Source organism: Panthera leo, chromosome B3 (assembly GCF_018350215.1).
Source record: "Panthera leo isolate Ple1 chromosome B3, P.leo_Ple1_pat1.1, whole genome shotgun sequence".
NCBI classification, from domain to species: domain Eukaryota; kingdom Metazoa; phylum Chordata; class Mammalia; order Carnivora; family Felidae; genus Panthera; species Panthera leo.
In genome coordinates, this window is record NC_056684.1 from 117,300,883 (window position 1) to 117,317,581 (window position 16,699).

Genomic DNA, 16,699 nt, shown 5'->3' on the forward strand with positions numbered 1-16,699 from the left:
AAAAACACATTTATGCCCAACTTAGAGGAAGGGCAGGTAGCACAGGCTGGGGAAAAACTGGGCCCCTACCCACACCCCTCACAGCCACCTGCAGTTACATCAGATCAAGGCCCAAGAGAGATATTGGCATTAACCCTGTTACCGGGGATAGATGCCATCCACATCCTCTTGCCCTAAGAGTCACGTCCCCTTGAAGGTGTAACCGGTCAATGAGGACAGAAAGTGGCGATCAGAGAGGAAGAGAAGGGAAATTGTGGAGTGTACTGTACAAGGCAGCACCATGAAAGTCACCAGCATTTCGACCCAAACCTCAGCATCAACCGTGACAGGAGCAACACATAAGAGCTGTTTGGAGCTAGGCCTTCCAACCTGCACAGTTGTCCACATTCACACTGCCTCCAGGCACAGGGAGGAGGTCAGAAGGAGCGTGTGAGCTTTCCCAGGGCAGAGTTCAGGGGCTCTGTGAAATAGCACTGCACTGCTATGTAAAGAATCCATACCCACACCCAGGACACTAGTAGAAGTTCAGGCCCTGCACAGTAACAGGAACCATGGAGGAGATCGGCCTGGCAGGCAGGGCAAAAAAGTGTACCATAGCATCACAATGACCAGGTCTATCCACTGGTCCTTACTCTTCTCCATCCCAAGTATCATGTTAGCCAAACCATTAGCAAATCAGGGGTGGACACTAATTGGGGATGGACATTAAGCTGTGACCTCAGAGCACACAGTCCCAGTGGCCCATCATCCAAGGCTTGGCATGAAGGGCTGGACTCTCTTTGCAGCCATGGCACACCCAAAAGAGAGATGCCAGCCCTGAGAGAGCAGCTAGGAGCCATAGAATGTGAAGACTCTTGGCCTTCTATTTGGCCGGGAAGAGAAACTTGGGTGATGTTCCCAGGTTTTGCAGGAATCTGCCCACAGCACCCAAGGCAATGTCCATGACTGACTCTGTCACAAAAGAACTGGGAGCTCTGCTGGGGGTTCACCCTTTTCCAGAGCCCCCAGCTCCACCAAACCCACCACATAGTGTATTGCATTGCTTCTTGCTTGTAAGAGAACGTGTTCTCCCAAAGAAGAATACTACAGAGAGGGGACACCAGTTAGAGCCAGTCCTACCAACCTAGTACCCTCCACAGATAGTCAGGACCCCACATGGTAGCACCACCCCTTGGCAAAGCCACATCCCAGCAGGAGGTCCCCATTTCCTCCCTTCCAAATATTCAGAGGGCTGGTTACATTGTGGTCATTCGGGAACATGCTGTCTATTCAGTCAACATAAGGATCCTTCAAATATGAGCGTCCACAAATATAAATCTCATGGAGTCCTCTCTGAGAGAATAAGAGTGGGGATGGAAATGACTCATCAGTGCGGAGCACGGGGGACACTTAGCAAGGAACACACAGAAGCATCGAGAGAGAGCAGATCTAAAAGCTTTTCAAGGACTCACCAGGTGCCATCCAACTTAGAAGTTCCCACAGCTCTGAATTAATAAAGCTCTCAAAGTGCCACCATGGCAATGACCCAGAGAGAAACAAGCCCAGATGAATATCCAGCTGATATTCTTGAAAACATCTCAAAGATCTGTCTAAGAACGACACAGGGTTGGTCTCAATTCCAATCTCCCAGAAAGAATACTGGGGTGGGAATGAGAGAGAAAACACCAGCTTGAGGTTCTGAATGGTATGGGCTGTGGATGTCCAGGTTCTCAGACAGGGCACCCTTGGGTAGGTTGAAGATGAGTCCACGGAGCAGATACGCACATATGCAAGTCGATTTTGCCCAGTTCTGTGGCTTCATCCCAGCCACAACCAGCTGTCTTGAGATAATTGTTCATTAACTTAACAGGCATTCCCTGAGCACCTGCTAGGCCACTCATTGCATTAGACAAAAAAAGATACAGTGGTGAGCAAGGCACCCCAAACCCCTCTAATGCAGCCAGAGAGAACTCAAATTAATAAGCTACATGCACACTTACCATTGTGTGATAGGTTCCATGAAGGAAAATCATAATGAAACAAACCACAGTAGAACCTCACCTAGTCAGAGATGTCAAGGAAACCATCCAAGCAAGATCTTTAAGCTGATACCTGACAGATAAAGAGGACTTAGCTGGTTTGGAGGAGGGAAGGTGAGAGGCAGCTAGAGAGGTACCTGGAGCCAGATTACACAGGGACCTAGAGCCCTTATTTAAGGATTCGGGGCTTGAAAACCATTAAAGGGTTTTAAGCAAGGCGTTGACTGGATCACACTGTGTTTTTTGGGTTTTTTTTTTGTTTTTTGTTTTTTGAATTTTTTTTAATGTTTATTTATTTTTGACAGAGAGAGAGAGAGACAGAGCATGAGCAGGGGAGGGGCAGAGAGAGAGGGAGACACAGAATCGAAAGCAGGCTCCAGGCTCTGAGCTGCCAGCACAGAGCCTGATGCGGGGCTCGAACTCACAGACCGCGAGATCATGACCTGAGCCGAAGTCGGACGCTCAACCAACTGAGCCACCCAGGTGCCCCTGGATCACACTGTGTTTTAAAGGAGCATTCTTTAGCATGAGAGACCTTTGGGGTGATGAAGCAGTCTGTACCTTGATGGTGGTGGCGGTTACATATGTGGAAGATTGCATAGAGCCGTACATATACACACATGAGTACTCATGCATGTGTATGCCTGTAAAACCAGTAAAATGTGAATAATTGCATCGATGTCAGTTGCCTGGCTTTGAGAGTGTACTATAGTTATGTAAGCCGGTACCATGGGGAGAAACAGAGCAAAGGGTGCACGGGACCTCTGTGTAATATATTTTTGTAACTTTCTAAGAAGCTATCATCATTTCAAAATAGAAAGTTGAAAGGATATTTTTAAATAAGGAAAGCACAAATAAAGATTCAAATCATCAAAAAGGAAGGTAGGAAGGAAGAAGCTGCTGTCTAAGAAAAGAATGTGTTGGGGAACAGGGGGAAAGGGAGGTACAAGAATTGCTGCCAGGAAGCCAGTCAGAAGCTACTGGGAGAGAGACAAGGATGGTTAAGCTAAGGTGGAGATCTCAGAGTATTAAAGAAACCACTGATAGGACTCAACAACTGTTTGAATGTTGGGAGTGTGGGGAGAAAGAGATGATGAGAATATTCTCAAGGTTCTGGATCTAAGAACCTGTGTGGGTTATGCAATAGCTTTACTCAGACGAGAAAGACTATAATAAGCATAGAAGGACTTGATGCAGAGCAGGGAGAGAGGGCTTCTCTCTGTCTGGGGCATGTTGAACTTGGGAAGTTTGGGAGACTTCTGGTAGAAATGTCAAGTGGAGAGTCAAATATATGGATTTATAACTCAAGAGAGAAACATGGACTAGACCTATAAATTTAGGAGCCGTTGCTAAATCGGTGGTCATCGAAACCATGAGAATTAATGAAGTCATCGAAGAGAAGGGCAAAGGGAAGAGAAAGGATGAGGAGAGAACAGAGGGGAGAGAAAAAGGTCTAGGACTGCACATAGAGAACTCAACTATTTAACAATGAAAAGAAAGAACCAAGAGAGGAGACTGGGAAGGATGGCCAGGGAGGTAGATACAAACTATGCAAGCATGGGGTCAGAGCAGACAAAAGAAGAGATTTCAAGGAGAAAGGGTGGTCAGTTGTGTTGACTTCCACAGGTTCTTGAGTTTATCATTGCTTAATAAAGACCCAGAGTGAGGGAGTGTTGACAGATCAGAGCAAAAGCTGCCCTACTAATAGTAACACTCCAGGAGTGTCATCTTCCCTAGGAAGGAAGGTCAGCACATTCCAGAACATGACATGGAATTCAGTAGCCAAATGTGCATGTGGGGCTGCCTCTGTGGGTAGGGATGGAGGGTGGCATGTGTGCTTTGTGCCAACAACATTCCACAAATATTTATTGAGAGCTAATTCTATATTCAAGTTCTCTCAGACCACTGTGCCAAGCTCTGAAGACATTTTCTGGAATAGCTTTGGACCAGTGAACAGTAGCAAGTGGTTTCTGGAAACTCCTGTTGGAAGTCTCTGAAAATATCCTATGGGCTTTTTCTGTGTTTCTATCTTGAGAAAGTCATCAGGGTCCCCGAAGAGAACAAAGCTCACACAGCCTACCCCCGATTCCTAACACCCCCAGTAAAATGCAGAAGTAGGATTAGCCTCAGCACTAGCTACAGAGCTCTGTCAGCTCAAAATTCAAGGCATCACTGAAGATCAAGAGGAAAGTAGAGAATGCAACGTCTTAGCTGGGGAGGGTGAGGCACAAGAAGTTAAGTCACACAAGCAGCCATTAGCAGGTGCAAAAATTATGTCTAAAACTAAATCCTCTGTATTGTCACAACAGGTTGACAGCCTGTTGCCTGTCTCTAATAACTGGAAAAGTCATTTGCTAGATAAAACTGTAAGAATACAAATTCTTATCTACCATAGAAATGACTGAAATAATGCATACTGTTGGACAAAGGAAAAAGTTTCTAAGGAAAATGCTAGTAACCCATTCCTGAGTTTGACTCCGAAAACTCCTCATTTTTGCCCAGAACTACTTTCTAAAATCTTGGAAGTAAGACAGTAGATATAGTCTTTCCAATTCAAGGGTAGAAAAAAGAGACACATTGGTGTAAAGAAAATTTTTACTTATAGTCACTTGCTACTTAAAGATGCCCATTTCAACTCTTTTGTAAAGTTAACTATCATTCTGTAAGGCATTTGCTTGGAAATTTAGTTTTTCTTATCTCCAGCCTCCTTAAAGCAAGGAATACCTGTATTGCTATTTAAATAGCCCTATGGAGTGAAGGGGAAACAACCCTTCCCAGGTCTCTGTGGGCGAGATGAATCAACAGGACATTTATAAGATTCCAATTACCAAAATGAATTTAGAAAGTGCTGCAGTGTGAATGACTCATCCCAGCCAGATCATTAGAAACCAAGTCCTTCCTGAGTGTTCCACCAAATTTCTTCCATCGGGAGGGTTCAGTAAATCTTCTGCCTGCTTATTTAGTTGGTCCTATAGTGACTTGGTGTGAAGATGCATTCCTAATCCAGCTCTAACTCCTTCCAAAATTGACCTCCATCCTCTGTAAAAGTTGAAAAAAATTTAACACATGGTCACCACGTGCTAGAAACCTAACTTCTGAACAGTGTTTTCAGACAATAGGAATTTGGCTCCAGGGTGCTATTGCAGAAGGTAGGAAGAAAGGGGAAACCAGTAGGATTTAAGAAGCTTCTCAGAAAAGAAGAGACTAAGAGAGTGAATGAGACTAAGGTGAATGCACTATAACCTACCGAGCTCAGTAAAAAAAAGAGAGGGCTGGCATCTGAAAGCAGTGACAACTCCCTCACCACTCGAAGAACACAGCTCATGACTTCTCAGAACCCCTGGACTAGCTACGGAGAATGTTCCGGGGACAGCAAACGGGATTTCATGGTATTTGAGTGAGAAGGCACACAGATAAATATCCAGGCAAAAACCAGTTTCACACTCACATCTCTTCCTACACATGCTCATATACAACTGCCCACACACATGGGTATTTCCAACCTTTCAGAGATGAAAATATCTAAGTATACCTTGTTGATTAAGCTCACATTACGATTGTGACTTAGAAGTTACCAGAAGTCATTAACCAGTCAATATCACTCTACAGATATGCAGCACAGTGAGAAAAACACAGTTCATTTTCAACAAACCCTGGGCAAAACTGGACAAAGTGCTGTGACACATATCTCTTATATTATGACCCTTATTAAGAGAGTTTTTTACTTCATCATCACCAATATTGAATTTGGACTAGGCTAAGCCACATTGCTGATTAAATGACAGCTCCAGGAAAAAAAAAAAAAAAAACCCACAGCATTATCTTGCTAGCTATGTGCTAAAAATATAAATAAAACAGATACAAATAACTGTGGAACTAGCATAGTCTATTATTTATTCATTGTGAAATTATAAACACCTAATTATATTTTATTTCCTTATTTATCAGTGTTGATCTCTTAAAAACCAATTTCTCAGGAAAGAAAAACCTAAATATCCATGATTTCCAGGCAAGTAAGTGCAAGCCTCAAATTGCACTCATTGGTCTGATGCTTAGTTTATAGAAATTACATTATATAAAATATGTAGGATCAATTCCAGTCTGAAATAGCACCAAAATCAAGTCTCCATGGGCATTCATTAAAAAATAATTTGGCTCAAATTTCTAACAGTCTCCTATATTCATGCACACATAAAGTTTCTAATATTTACATATTGCAAAAATATGTAAGAAGCTTTAGCTGAAGAATTATGCAAAGTGCAGTCAAATTGGAATCATCCATGCTAAAGAGTAATTTGAGGAGAAAAAAATATTACTAGCTCACTCTGGGAAGCCTCTCATTCAATCAGATCCATTCATTCTCACTTATTCTCTCTCCCTCACTCCTCTCTGTCTCTCTCTGTCTCTGTCTCTGTCTCCCCCTCCCTCTATTTCTCTCGCTCTCTCCTTTCCACCCCCCTCCACTCTATGACTCAGCTTGTCAGGTAGAGGGAATGAGGCTCTGAATCATTATACTTCATCTGTAAAGGGGAGAGCCAATTCTGAGCAATCGAGAATTCAACCCCTGCACACACATATTATGACAAGTATGTTAACCAGGCACTGCTTCTTCACATAGCTTATTTCCCAGGCCCTGCTTTGTAAACCTTCTGTAGTGGTCTGCAGGTTCAACTCTCATCTGCCCCAGCGTTACTTCTAACGCTAAGACATCCACAAATCAATGACACAATAGCATTCCAGAGGCACCCGTGTGGCTCCCTTTTTTCCTCATCGTTTTTAATGTACTTCAAAGAAGACAAAGAAGAGAAGGAGAGTAGAAAGGGTAAAGACCAAACAGACAAACACGCATTAAAAATAAATGACGGTATGAGCCATAGCTGCCTTTTGCTTGGGCAACACTTCACTGTGCAGCAGGTTCAACTAGTCATAGAGGTCTGCTCATCCTCCCTCAAAGCTGCCAAACTCTAGGACACCCAGATGTCTTGTGCAACGCAAACCACAGACATTGTTACACTGGTCATTATTATCAATAACTATATAAAGCATATTCATGCAAAAGCATTAGAGGCACATTTAGTGGGCTAAACAGCTAAGGGCTTGTGGCATCATTCTCAAAGTGCCCTAGAAATCCTACCCTCCTCCAAGTTTTCATGGTCAAGAATAGTTCAAGACAGGGCACCTGGGTGGCTCAGTCTGTTAAGCATCTGACTCTTGGCTTTGGCTCAGGTCATGATCTCACAGTTCATGAGTTTAAGCCCCTCATCAGGCTCGGTGCTGACAGCTCAGAGCCTGCTTGGGACTCTCTCTCTCCCTGTCTCTCTGACCTTCCCCTGCTCACTCTCACTCTCTCTCTCTCTCAAAATAAATAAATAAATAAACTTAAAAAAAAAAAAGAATGGTCCAAGATAGAGTCTCATCTATAAACCTGAAGGCATGTGGTTGATCGTCTTCGAGTGAAATAATGGAATAAGTCAGCCTTGACCTGGACTTATATAACTTACCTGACTGGCCCAGGTGAGGACCAAGGCACAGCATTAGAAAGAAGTCAAGAGCCATGGTAATGATCCCAGCATCCCTAATGAGTCACTGCAGGTGAGGACCAAGGATAATTTATCCATTCACTCATTCCCTCGATAGTATTGTTGAATAAATGAATGTGGTAGGCACTCTTCTAGGCATTGGGGATACAGCAGCGAGAAAAACCAAACCCTGCCCTCGTGGAGTAAGTACCACAATTTGAGATATATTGCAGCATCTGAGCACTTGTCCCTTGGACAAGTCATTTTGCCTCTCTGAGCACTAGTTTTCCAATACATTAAATGAAAGGATAAAAACCTGCTATCCATAAAGCTGTAGCTCTGCCTATGCCACTCACAAACAGTATTTTTAGAGATATCATTAATCCCAAATTGCCCATCTGGTTGGTGGGATAAACAAAGCTTCTAAAGTTGCCAGCTAAAACTCAAAGGGAAAACAGGAACTAAGAAGGAAATTAAAACAAGCAGTTAGTGCTGCTAGATTCATGTCAACTTTTCCACTGGGCTAGCCCAGTACTAGTCCAATACCATGACAGAAAGCAAAAGAAATCTAGAAACCTAAAGCACTTCCATCGACCACACCACCTATCCCCATGCAATAAGTTGGATCTCTTCAGATGTGCTGTCAATGAATCTGCAGACAGAGGCCTTGGGAAAGTTTTCATCCGTGAAGAATATTGGATCTGGGTCGAGCTGGTCATGTGACAGTGGGCAGGTATTGCAAGGCCGGCAGTGGAAGAAGAGGGTCACCAACACATATTCAGGAGAGAGGACAGGCTGGAGATGTAGATTTGGAAATAATCCAGTGTGGGTGGTAGATGAAACCTTGGCACTTGGTGAAATATTCAGGGAGAGACCACAGAGTAAAATATTAAAGGGATTTTGTTGGAAGGAGAGGGAAGGGTAACCATTGGAATGAAGCAATTCAGGCTGATTTGACTTTCAAAACTTTAGCTGGAAGTATAGATTGTAGGCAACCATCTGCCAGTGACGTTTGCTCCACAACAGTGTGTGGAGGCCAGACTGAATCATTGTTCAGAGCCAAACATCAATATCAGATGTGAATCCCTGACAGTGGCTGTGCATTTAGGGCCTCTCTGGACATTAGGAGCATCCAGCCATGGGTGTTAGCTAAAGGCTCTGGGTTTTCCTTGGAAACGTGAGCCTGAAGAAAAAAACTGTTGCTCATGTTAGAGACCCTGTAATCCCTGTGCTTCCTTCTTGAGGGTTTGTGGTATAACTGATGGGTAGCTGTTGGAAAAGAGCAGTTATTCATCAATACTTGATTACCTGTATCCTCTGGCTGTCAATCTTCCATGAATTAGAAGATGGATTCATGGGTGGTCTAAGTTCTTGAGTTGTCTGAGAACCTATGAGATGGTATTCTAATTTATTTCTTTCAAAAATACTTGAGTTGTACCAGGTCAAAAGAAAAAATATACTTTCTTGTTTTTTTTATCCTTTTCTATGTGACACTGGGAAGAAATCATAGAAGTGCCTGGAAGCAGAGGAGTGATACTATGCCTGTGACACTTTGTTTTACGTTTGATTTTTAAATCACTTTTAGTCTATTTTTGAGGGTTCTTCTGGCTGCAGTTTATTGCTTGTGATCAGGTTCTGACAGACAAATAATTCTATCTAATTTGACCAAATTCACTGAGCACCTACTAACTGCTAGGAACTGTACTAAGTGATAAAGTTTCAAAAACAAATGAGACATGGGTCCTGCCTCGAGCAGCTCAAGTTTAGGAGGTGTGATAGGCAGCCTGTAAGATGGCCACGAAACCACCCCCCCCCCTGGTATTTATAAGCTTATATAATTCTCTCCTCTTGAGTGTGAGCTGGACTTACTGAATCATCTCTATCAAGTAGAATATGAGAAGTGATGGGATGTCCCTTCTAACATTGAGTAATAAAAAGACTGTGGCTTGCATCTTTGGCATACTCTCTTATGTTTTCTCACAAACCACTCTAAGGGAAGCCAGCTGTTGTGTTGTGAGATGATCTATAGAGAGGTCTATATTGCAACAAATAAAGGGAGGCCTCAGTCCAACAGTCTTGGAGGCAATGAATCCTGCCATAACCATGTAAGTGAGCTTAGAATTAGAACCTCTCCTGTAGAGCCTTCAGATGAGCTCACAGCCCTAAATGATAAGTTGACTGCCGCTTCATGGGAGACCTTGATCCAGAGGCACCCAGCTAAACCATGTATGTTCCTGTCCACAGAAAGTATGAGGTAATAAATGCTTATGGTTTAAGCTATTAGGTTTTGGAGTAATTTGTTATACAGCAACAAATAACTGTTATAGGTCGTATTTTTTTTAATGACTATAATACAATATACCTAGTACTATAAAAGGGAATGAATAAAGTGATTATAGATGGAGAAGCAATAAATAAGGGGGGGTGGGGCTTGGGAAAAGCCTGAGAGGAGGTAGCATTTGATCTGGGCCTTGAAGGATGAAGGATTATTTGCTAAGTGGGAAAAAAGAGAGAGAGAGAGAGAGAAAAGAGCATTACAGAGTTTAAGGTGCATGGTCCACTTAAGCAAAACAGCGTATCTCAAAGAGAACAGGACAAAAGGCAAGTGGCAGAAGATAATGCTAAAAAGGTAAGAAGAAAGATTGTCAAGGGTCCCTTATGCAGGCATGGAGATCTGAATTTGACTCTGTAGGCACTGAGGAACCCTCCGAGATTTTTAAGCAAGGACCTGATTTGCTTTCATGCATGCTTTGGAGAGATGACTCTGGTGGCAGGGCAAAGGGTAGATTAGTGGAGATGGCTGGGGCAAGATGATCAGTTACAATACCACTTATTCTACAAATTTTTATTGAGCACTTGTGATGTGCCAGGCACTGTGGAGAGTGCTAAGCAATGAGTTACACAGACAAAAGTTCTACTAATGTTGAGCTTAGGTTCCAGAGTGGGGGCACTAGTCCAGGACCAGCTTTATAACTGCAGGAATAAATCAGGGAAACATTTGAGGGGTAGAACTGGTCAACAGAACATGATTCTTACCTGGATACAGGTGTGAGCAAGAGGAAGGACTCAAAGATGACACCAAGATTCCTAGATTGGGCTGAAGAGTGGGTGGGCCACACTGTTAGCTGAGATGGGTATGGAGGGCTTGCAAAGAGTAATATAGATTCAGTTTTGGCACATGACACTTGTGCAAGTGAGACATTTGGTGAAGATGTCCAGTGTCGGTGAGAAAATATGGGTCTATGTTCAGGAGAGAGGACAGGCTGAAGATGTAGATTTATAAATCATCAGGTATGGGCGGTAGATGAAGCCCTGGCACTTGGTGAGATACTTGGGTAGAGACCACAGAGGGAAGGGCGGGGAGGGTAACCACTGGAACTGAAGGCATCACAGGGCATCGACAAGAGAACTCAGTGAGAAAGAGACTACGTTGTCACAAAAGGGCCAAGAGAGCCCGGAGAGAGTCCTTCGAGGCATCCAAGGAAAAGGAAAGGATGGCCACACCATCAAGTGAGAGAGGAGGGAAGATAAGAACTGAAGAGAACAAGCCATTGATCACTGGATAAAGTGGTCTCTGGGAGTAGTGCACCCTCACGCCTCTCTGGATGGCTGGATGCTTTCAGCATTGTAGAGGGAAGAATTCACGAGAAGATTCTCTTGCAACATGCTTCTCCTTCCACAGGCTTTGTCCTTCACTCTCAAGCTTGGAAATGCCATATGAAATAGTCTCAGGAATACTGTCTGTATCTGTTTCCATTCATTGATAGCAGGGGTCAGTTTTTGACAGAGATTCCACGGCCAAAGTTAGAGCCTACCAGGATCAGTTTCCATCCTGTCCCCAGAGATGCATCAAGTCTCTGGAAGCCAGTTCTTTCTCTCTAACCTTGGACTGAAGCTCTTCAGTCCCCAGTTTCAGACCCCTGCCTGCAAGTCTGGGGCAGGTCCTGGTGGAGGCTTCTCCCACAGCCCAGAGTCTGGTCAGGTGGATCTGCATATTCTCCAGGAATTCCCAGATCCAGGAGGGAAGTTGTTGGCACAGACAGGAGAGCAGCAGACTGAATGGTGAGGAGAGGGGAGGATGGAAATGATCACCAGGCAGCAATGTTGGTGACTCTGGTGCTTTTATAAAATGTCCACAAATTCTTTAATCCTCCTCTTTTCAAGAGTTGGAAGCTAGTCTCCAAACATTGAATGTGGGCTAGACTTAATGAGCTGTTTTAACAAATAACAGTAAAAGAGGAAGTAACAATATGTAATTGTGGAGTCTATATTATAAAAAGGTAACTCAGGTTTCCATTTTGATCTCTTCCTCCCTCTCCTCCACCCTCCCTCCCTGCCTCCTTCCCTACCCTCATTCTGGAGAAAGTCAGCTGCTACATTACCAGGTGCCCAATGGAAACACCTACATGGCAAAGAACTGAGAGTGGCCTCTAGTCAACAGCCAGCAGAGAACTAAGGCCCTCAATCTAACAGCCTGAGATGAATGGAGGCCCATCAACAACACGTGAACAAGCGTAGAAGTGACTCCTTCAGCCCTACTCAACCCTCGAGATGACTGCAGTCCCATCCAACATCTTGCCTACCACCTCATGAGAGAACACGTGCCAAAACCACCCAGCTAAGTCATTCCCAGATTCCTGACCCCCAGAAACTATAAGATAATAAATGTTTGTTGCTCTAAGCTGCTGAGTTTGGGAGTAATTTGTTACACAGCAATAGATAACTAATACACTGGCAAAGGAGGATCAGTAAGGGGTCTGGTGGGAAGGCTCTAGAAAAGTCAGACATTTGACAAGACTCCTGCTGAGGCAGGATCCCAGCCACAGTGAGGGCCAGTGCTGGGCTAAATAATGAAGGCATAAGTGGGGTTTGGGATTTTATCTAATTTCTCCTCCATGGAGGGCTATTACTTTTTAAAGAAATCATCTTTAAAAGAGCTAAGAGTGAAAACTAAGATAATTTAAAGGGTGATGTGGGGGTGACTAGAAAAGGAAGTGAATAGGTGTGAAACCTCACAATGCAACAGAAACACACCCAAAGCCTTCCTGAGTCCAACCTGTTGGCACAGTGTGGGCCAGAGGGCCCTTCTCTACCATCCAAGCTGCTGCCTTTGGCCTCTGTTCTTGCCCTACCCTCCCCTGTCTCCCCCTCCCCTTGCTGCACCTTCCTTCCACTTTCCTGAGTCTATCTCACCTCCAACAACATTTCTGTTCAGCTTCCCTGGAACAAGTCCTCCCTGCTAGCAAGTCAGGGATTTCCTGGAACTTCAACAAACTGATATGAGCAGAACAATAACCTACAGCCAGTATTTTGGCCTAAAGCAAGCAATGCTTGGATATCTTCATGATCATTACTCCTAATATTGTCAAGTAAGCATCTTTCTAGTCACTGGTTTCATTGGATAAAATTATTGATTTCATTATTGGGGGGACAACAATCCTGTGAGGTGGGCAGGTCAGATCTAAATATTTCTGATTTACAGGCAAGGAAGCCGCAGTTCAGAATGGTTCTGGCAACAAGCAAGCAGTGGATACAGGGCTAGGATCCACGTCTCCACACTCGAGTCCTTTGGACCCTTTACCTCACCCCGTGGTCTCTCACTACGTGGTGTTCCAAGATAGCTGACCCACATGCAGCTGCCCAACTCCATTTCAGGTTCCTTAAGTTGCTAAATATAATAGCATTTTCCCCTTTTATTTACAAGAAGTTCACTAAGGCACTGTTGGTCACTGAATTTCTCTGTGCCTCAGTTTTGTCAGTTTGTACCACCCAAAGGTGGTCCAGCTGTCCCCTAAAGCCTTTTTGGCCCTCAATGTTCCATGCCTTGAGAAAAATCTCCCAGAAAGCTGGGCTTCCTCACACAAGAAAAGGCGTCAAGTCCTCACCATCTCACAGTGACAAATCCCAGAAATCCCTGGGGAAGAATTGCCCAGGAGCAAGCCAGTCCAGCCCATTCAAAGGGACCCTGGAGGCTACCAGAGGTAGGTCAGCAGGCTCTGGTGGCATTACTGGGCTTTGGCACCTAAGAATCTCAACAGAGGTCCCTGACATCACTAGCTACAGCTCCTCTGCCAAAGGCTAGAGAGGGAAGGGGCCATTCCCCTCTTCTCACCTCATCAGCCCACTCAATCCTGCTGGCCAGTTATTCCTGCATGGAACCGGGTGTTCAAGTCCTCCCTAGAGCTACCCTAAGTGGATTGCCCAACATCAGCTCTCCCAGTGGAGCCTCTGAGAGAAACACAAAAAGACATCCAGCAACCAGAGCCAATTTCACAACAGGCCCAGACACCTCCATTACACTGTCAAGCCAAGAAAGGACAGGAGTATTCCTTATTCACTTTATTTAGGAGAGGAACAAAAGAACATACAGAAGGGCCCCCCTCTTTTTTCATTCACCAGACTGTATTGCAGTCACGATGCCTAAAACCCTTATCCTCTACTCTGAACCCCAACAAAGGCTCACCAACTCCTCCCAATCCTCTTCCCTCTTCCCCCTCCAATTTCCCCGAGTCACTAATTCACTTTCCAAATCAAGATGACAGGAGAAAGGAAAATGAGGATGATGATGGTGACAACCAGCCACCCATGAAGCCTCCTACCCAAGCTCCTTGAGCCCCTGAGGTCCCCGATGTCCTTCTACGCTCTCAACAAGAAGGAAACAAAAATCACACTGAACAGACACTGCTCAAAGGAGAAATATCCGTGGGATCCATGGGATTACGTCAAAACCCAGCACGGTCCAGCCTTGTATTAACTCGGCATTTGCTTCCAACTGCCAGCACAAAAGCACCACCAGCTCGGCACTAGTCCTGCATCTGTGGTCACTCAGTCCAGCTCCCAGATCATTTGGCACCAGCCAAATTCTCATCTAAGATTAATCTGCCTTTCCTTATAATCAAATAAACATTTATCCAACAAATTCATGAATAAGATTGATCTCACTGTTTACTTAGAAAGCTGGAGGAGTTGATTTTACACGGGCTTTATTTTTTCCTCCAGATAAATTAGGGAGTTTAGATAGTACAAGAGAAAGCAAATCAATGGCTATTTTCAGTTACCAGCATCTGTCTTCAGATTTAATAGAAATGATTCTCTAAGACAAGTAGTTTATTCAGTACAATAACACCCATCGATGTTAGAGTACCGCAGAAGGAGAGCCTTTCCTGATAGTTTGTAAATGTACACACTTGTCTCACAACTGTCTGAAGATTCACAAAGCCTTTCTGGGTGAGTGATGGTCCACTCCATTTCATAACCAGGGAAACGAAGAGGGTATCTCTGAAATGGCCCTGGTTCACCTAAAGGATTGGTGTGAGAGAATTAGGAATATGTCACCAGAAACCTAACCTCCCTTCAGAGATAACTAAACATGTGTCATATATGCCAGTTTTCCATCCCACACTCATGACTCATGGCAGACATCACTAATCAATTCAACATTCTCTTCCAATCCTCATGGCTGAGACCTTTGGGTCCTTCTGAACCCAGCACTCCAAGCAATCGTTACCAATCTGAGTTTTCGCATAGAAAGAAAATAGTTGCTACCTCTGAGCTGGAAGATGTTAAGCTTAATAGGTTAAAAGCCTCCTGTGAGAATTAAGGATTCAAACCTCAAGCAGTTCGCCAAATATTTAACTCCTGTTTCCCTTTCTGTGGGTCAGAGACCCTTATCCAAACAACTAGGACTGCCAACCGAACAGTGGCCTTGTTTTGTGGATGGACTAACAGACAGTATTCCCACAGTCACATACTTCTGTTTTCACAGAAGATGATCTGAAAGACCCTTTCTAAAGACATTTTTTTAAGTAGTGGTTAATATTTTTTTAAAACTACGCCATCAGTTATGAGGTACTGACCAACCCCTTCTTAAGTAATTCCTCTGTCTCTCATTGCCTGCGGCAGAAAGTAAGCTCCCTAGCATTACAAGCCTCTTTGCTCTCTGGTCACCACTGCCTTTTTAAGATTCATCTTCTTTCATGACCACTGACCAACTACCACTACACCCTATGCAACAGCCACACAGAGAAGCACTTGAATTCCTCCCTCTCTCCACCCCACCCTCCTCCTCCAAAACCTGCTCTGTTTGCACTTCACACTTTTGCACACAAAGGTCTCTCTCTCCTATCCTTCAGCTCCCATTCACAGCCAAACCTGTCGAGCAGATGGTCTACACTCTAGCTACATAAAGCACAGTCCATGAACCAGAAGCCCAAGCATCACCTGGGAACTTGTTAGAAACACCCACTCTTGACCTACGACCTTAAATCTGCATTTTAACAAAATCCCTGGGCGACTCATGTGCACAATGAATTTTGAGATGCACTGTCCTAAATCCACTCCTTTCCTTTCTGGGATACCCACTCAGTCTTCATTCTCTCTAATCTGACTTCCCTCCCTGCCTCTCCACCAAATCAACTCTCATCGAATGAGGGAAACTGTCAATTCATATACGAATAAAAGAATCAACGAAATACCACCTCCACCTTTTGCCTACCCTTAGAACTTCCATTCATCCTTCAAGGCCAGTCCCACTTCAGTAAAGACCCATGCAGACAAGGAAACCAAAGTGCCAAGAGGCTGGGGCAACTGCCAGACAATAGCCAGAGCAAGCTCTCGGCACCCACATTATTCCACCTTTGAGTGACATCAGGAAAGATGCCCATGACCTCCCATGGCAGGCCCTCACAGCCACAGTCAGAGGGAGAGCCCCAAGGCTGGAACAGGTATGGCAAGTCTAATGTTGCTTTGTGGCTGAAGGCCCACATGGGCTAATCAAATCAGGTTCCTTTGTTCCGGTTCCTACCTACTGCCGCGTACTCTACCTAATCTCCCAACCCCTTCTCTGTTCTCTCCCTTCACCGCACTTCCCAAGCAGCCACCTTTCTCCCTCTCCTTGCCTCGAGAGGGAGGCTCTCCTTTTCCTTTGGAGAACAAGGACCTCAGAGAGGAAATATCAGGCTGTGGTCTTCCCATTTCTCCACTCCACAGCAATGCCATTCTGGTGATCCTGAACTTTAGAGCCCATTAGGAGCGCCATTAGGGGTGATGCAGATCCTGACAGGGGCAGGGATCCTTGAGCCACACTTGGGGACCCCCTGCCTCCTAGACTCTCCTCAAGGCTCCTGCATATCAGCAAGCTATGCCACCATGTAGGCATTCGAG

General features: G+C 44.5%; 1 protein-coding gene across 4 annotated transcripts in view; it reads right to left on the reverse strand.

Moving 5' to 3' along the window:
- Nucleotides 1-16,699, reverse strand: part of DPF3 (double PHD fingers 3) — a 248,662-nt gene that overhangs the window by 11,155 nt on the left and 220,808 nt on the right. The window lies entirely within an intron of this gene.